Consider the following 6041-nt stretch of genomic DNA (forward strand, 5'->3'; position numbering starts at 1 on the left):
TCCAGCTTAGACTGGAGGAGAAAGCTCTGCCTGGGTATGGGGGGATTTGTGTACCTATATGTTGACAAGATTGGAATCTGAACATTGTTCTTGTAAGTGATCAGTAATGTATAAATAAGCTGTACACTTGTGATTTGGTAGAATTCTACCTCAAGCTGCTTTGAGGTGGCTCTCTCCTTGCAATTGCTCAAATAAACGATCGTAACCTGTACCTGAGCCTCCTGTGGTTCGTTTGTCAAGGATACCACAACAATTTGGCGTAGTCGGCAAGATACCCGGATCAGCTCAACAAAGTGGGTGAATATACTGAATTTACCATCCATAATTAGTGCAGTAAGCCTACTCGAGAACGGTCCTGTCGAGTATCAAAAGAATCGGGAGGAGGACTCAGGCCAGGAGGTGCCGAGGTAGAAGGTGGAGCCATGCTGGCGGGCTAGCGGAGCCAAAGCTGCGCAGGGAGGCTGGACCACTACTGTGAGAGGAGGCAGAGCCGTGCTGGTGGGCTACGGTTTGAAACAGAACCATAGTTGAAGCCACGCAGAGGCCAGACCCCTGGAGAAAACAAGTAGACCACAAGTAATTAAGTTATCAGAGCTGTGCGAACTAACTGCACAGAGACAGACGGGAATACAAGAACAGAATGCCATCAGGAAAACAGGAAAGTGCTATGGAATTTGACTGGGGAGCTGTGGACTCCATCACGAGGTTCATAGCGGAACAACAGAGAATGGGAATATGTGGAAAGATGATTGGGACCCAAAAGGTCTTCTACTGAATTTTTGTAACTTAAAAAATGAATTGATCTAAGTTACAAGAGCTGTTTGTGCTGAAGAGAAAGCGAGAGAGAGAGAGAGAGAGAAAGGGGGTACCCCTAAGAGAATTAATCAGCAGTGACAGGCAGGAGCAGAGGAAATGTGAGCTTCAGTCAGTTTAATTGTCCCTATAGGTAGAGCCTCCAAGATCCCTTTATTCCCCCCACTGCTACTTGAAGTTTCATTTAGAGTATGAGAGTTTTAAGTCATTAAGTTCAATATTATAGGAACATAAATACATACCTTTATATAGGTTTTTGTTTGTATGCAACGAAGCATTTGTATGTGAGCTTTAATGTGTTTTCTTCCCTAAATTATCATTTGTGTGTGTAGTTCAGTACTTTAGAATTGAAAGCTCCATTTTAGATTAAACGGAACATATACTCAAACATTACAAAGTTTTGAGTATAAGGTTCAAGTTGAGATTTCTGGCAAAAATCGCAATATGAAGGTATTGTAAAGATAAAAGGGTTTGCCTTTGTTTGAGATTAACCAACCTTTGTACTACCCCCTTACAGACTAGTGTCACCAGCTTCCAAGCCGATTGGGATTGATACATACAAATTACATTAGCTTATACGAGTTGATATTCTAAAATTCTGAGGGAAAAAAGATACCTGAAATTCAAAAGGATTCTAGGAAAACCAAAAGACATAAACACACAGTCTAAGTGGTTCCAATGGATAAAAAGGGGTTTCTTTTGAAGAGATGAGTCAAATATGAAAGGAAATCTGCATCCCTACAGCACTGTCTGAATTTGGGACAACCTTGAGATGTAAAGTACAGTGTAATTTAGAAGGTTACTTTTGAATAACTAGGATGCTATCCAAGATAAAGAATGTGTCGATAAACATATGGGACCTTTAACCTTGATACAAATTAACACACATGAGAAAGAGGTAATTTAATTTTGATAGTGTAAATTACAGTTCTTACAAAGTTTTAAAAATTGCAGTTTGGTTCCCGATAAAGTTCTCAAAAGGGAATTTTTATTTTAAAAAGGTTTGACAACAATTGACACTAATTCAAATGCTGCAAGCTTTTTGTAATTGTCGGTCTGTTCCCAAAATATAAAGTTAAGCTCAAGATCTTGACAAAGTTTGGCAGAAATCCAATTTTTGGCCGAGTTAGTGAATCAGGGATAATTCTAAAAAAAAGGGTCAGACATAATTTAGTGGGTTACTTTTGAGACAATAAAATGTTGTTTGAGAAGATAAGGAAGCAAAACATGTCAATGCTGATTTCTATTTTAAAACTATTATGAGAATACTTTATTAGACCGTAAAGTCTCTCCAGACAACCTGAACAAGATAATATGGTCGCTGTTGCATGTGTAAAACGTATGAGGAAAATAGGAGAAAGAGTTAGGGAAAGAGAACACAATATACAAACTGTTTTAAGGGAACTGAATTTGATAATCTGGCCTTCAGCTGAGGCATTGGAACTGCACAGGGGGAGATAAGCAAAGATCTAGAGACAAAGATCCCCGCTGACATGGAATAGTTAATATGGCCTAAAGAGTAAGGAAACATTTAAAATAATCAGGACAATAGAGAAACTGACCTCAAGAGAATCTTAGGATAATCATGGTCAGGGAAAAAAAACCTTAGAGGTAAAACTATGTGGAATCTGTAGTTAAGGCAATTGAAGGGTAAGGAGAAATAAAACTTAACAATTTACCACAAGATGGATACAGGTAAAGGGAAAGCTGGAAAAGGCTAAGTAGGTATATTACTGACTATATTAATGTGCCTGTAAGCTACAAAAAGTCAGACTACAGGATTAACACCCTGATGACAGGCAGAGTTAAAGGGCTTCCAGAGAGAACCACTGCTGGAATTGAAGATATTGAACCATTGAAAGATAGGATAAGAAGGTGCATTGTAGACTTGTGTAGACAGCATAAGGAATTGAGGTCTGACGTGGGACAGCAGCAGGAGATAGTAGACTGGAAGGAGTGGGGGGTGCCTAGCCAGATGGATTCAGATCAGGGAACTTATTTTGAAGGAAGAGCCATTAAAGAAGTGTGTAAATTTATGAGGATTAAACAGATATTCCACATTCCCTCCCACCCACAGAGCTCAGGGATGTGGAAAGTATGAACCAAACTTTAAATAAAAACATCAATAGCAAAAGCAATTTCAAGAAACAGGGAGCAGCTGGGCAACAGTATTGCCCAATATTCTGATGCACCTTAGGGCTACCCCAAGCAGGACCACCGGGTTCACCCCATTTGAACTAATGACAAGGAGAGCGATGCAGCTACACAAGGGAATCATAGTAGGAGGGGGAGATGTAGGACCACTAAAAGGAAGGGTGCGAGACTACGTGAGGGAAATGAGTAAGAATTGCATGAGTTAAGGAAGGAAGTCAGGGACCGACGATGTTAAGGACATGGAAACAGATAAATCCGAAAGGCAATAACAGACCCCCAGGTGGGGACCAAGGTGATGGTTAAGATAAACCCAGAACAAACAGGGTTTGGACCCAAGTGGGTGGGACCATATGAAGTAATCATGACCAGCGATACATGCGCATGCGTGGACTTTAGGGGAAAGGGGTGCTGGAAACACTAGTCACAACTGAAGTGTTTTCTTAACTGATTCCATTCACAGAACTAATCTCAACAACCGACCGGTGATGACTGGGAAGGTTATCTGTTTAAGTTCACAGAATGTTAATTGCGGTGTCGACATTCGTGGGCATGGCAATACTGGCAGCAAGGTTGGCGATCATCACTACTTGTCTCGCACCGCAGGAGGGACTTTAGTACAGCATGGACAGTGCCGAATGCGACACATAACGGGGAATGCTAATTGTAACTGGGAGAACAAATGATTTTGAATTGTAGCAAGGGTTTACTTCAGATGGGGCGCGGAAATATCAGGGATATGATATGCATGGGCAGTTGGTGGGGACAGTTCGGGAAAACTGGCTCTCATGTTAAGTTTCCAAATTTAACTACTGTGTTTTAAGCATAAGGAGTGGGCAGGGAAGTTCGATTTTGTTTGTGAAACAGTGTGTCATGTTCATGTAGCATGCTTGACAATGTATGCACCAATGATTGCTCATTCCCACCCTAAGAATTCCAAATGGAACATTTGTGGCCCAAACGATAATGTTGTACTGACTTGGGCAAATAGCGATGGTAGATGGACATGGGAGATACACCCTAGAGGGAAGATTAGTACCACTATCCAGCAACTTCCCACAACTGAATCAATGATCCGAGCAGAGGCAATTGAAGCCTTTCAACCCACACCAACCAACTCACCTTGTTCAGTTATAAGTCCAGGTCCGACGAACGGTCTCATATTGGTTAATCATCATAACGTTATCATAATTATCTTGTATGATAACGTACATCATGAGCTGGTACCTGTAGTCTTGAACGTATTTGGTATAGCCCTGCCCCAGTGGTGCTCGGTCCATACCCATGCATTTTATGATTCTGATGGGCCAGTTGATGACTGAAGTAATTCAGTTCAATGGCGGGATGCAATCAATGGTTATACTTCCAGGTCTGGGAGGGAACCGAGTTAAGTATAGCCTGATAAATGATGCAGCTATGATATTTAATACAGGGCCATCAATGGTTAACTCTATTGACCTAGCAACTGTTAACCAGAAGGTCTGGCCCTTGAGCTCCAAGCTTAAGGAAATTTTAGAACAGGAACACGGAATTCACAATACCCAATTAAATACAGACCTGGACATGACATGGTTAATCCAAAACCTGGCTACCATACTCGAAAGTCATGTGGGGACTATCAATAAACTGATCGGGATAAGGAAAAATATTTCAGATGAAGAAAGCAGAAATGATATTTGCAGCATCTATGGATCCTGGGCATTGGAACAAACCAGAGAGAAATTTAAGGCAAATTAATGAAGAGGTAGTTCCTTTATGGGTAACTAATGAATATTTATTTAATCTTTCACGACATAAGGATCATGAGGTTTAACACGTGTATATAAAATAAATGCTGAATGTATAGTGAATAATAATATGCTAATAGGCATTGTCTTAGTGATACCTGTTATACCTATGTCAACACCCAGCAGAACATTATAGGGAGTAGAAAATATTGGGGTGATGGGGGGGTGAATTACTATATTAGGTACCATGACATTCCGCCATAGGCAGTAGACATAGAAGGGAATATAGTTAGCACCACATTAGAAAGGTGTAGTATAGAGACCACCACAGTAATATGCACACATCTAATATATGAGACGGAGGAAGCAAGGTACAGATTTAAAGCAGCAGCAAATTGTACAATGGAAGCTATATGGGCTGCTAAAGAACTGATTCGTTGCATATATGGGGAATGGGAGATATTGTGTTACCACATGGCAACGAAAAATCCAGTACGGGAGCAACTGGATGTGCGCCATCCACAATCAGTGTGCCTACATCCTCAGGTGCCAGCAAGAGTGGGGAAGGTGGAACTGGTCGAAATATACGAGAGAGGAATGACTACTATTCAGGTCATGGAAAGCCTTAAGGATAACCTGACACAGTATTTGAACCAGTTCTCCTATGAAATTCCCTTATGATCAGAGCACCTAACCATAATTCAGAGACAGCTCAGCAGACATATAGAACTAACTATAAACTGCAGCAACAGGTTGGAGCCTTAAAGAGATTATCGAGCAAATAAGATTCTTCCACATGGTGGGAGGATCTGTGGAATTGGGGCTCAAATGTACAGATACACCTGTGAATTCGGATTATCTCCCATACCCTGGTTGTGATTCAGTTGATATTAGTTATATATTTAACATACTTGATTCATCGTACCCAAAGGTCGCAAAAGAGATGGTACTGGGGGAATTTTAACAGGTGGAGAAGAGACTTAGCAAGTCAGAGGCCTGAATTGAAGGGCCAGATGATACAGATGGTCTGACCTAGTACTTTTACGATTCAAAGCTGGATACCTGGCCAGTATCAATAGGTGGCGATACGTAAAGGGACGGACAGTTGGCTATCTTGGGCTAGGTCAAGGGCCAAAAGGGGGGACTGTTAGGGGAAATACAGTAAGAATTTATTAAAAGGGAATGAATTACTTAAAATATCCAGGCAGCCAGTGCTACCAAGCACATTAACAGTTAAAGGTTACCAGATGAACCTTGTACAGCCTTAGGGCCTGCAAACAACAGAAAGGCCTTGGGAGCCGGACTGGAGGCAGAGGATGAAAATAATATAGATTAAGTGTGCTCTTCAAC

The sequence above is a fragment of the Carcharodon carcharias genome, chromosome 12 (genome assembly GCF_017639515.1).
Source record: "Carcharodon carcharias isolate sCarCar2 chromosome 12, sCarCar2.pri, whole genome shotgun sequence".
Lineage (NCBI taxonomy): Eukaryota > Metazoa > Chordata > Chondrichthyes > Lamniformes > Lamnidae > Carcharodon > Carcharodon carcharias.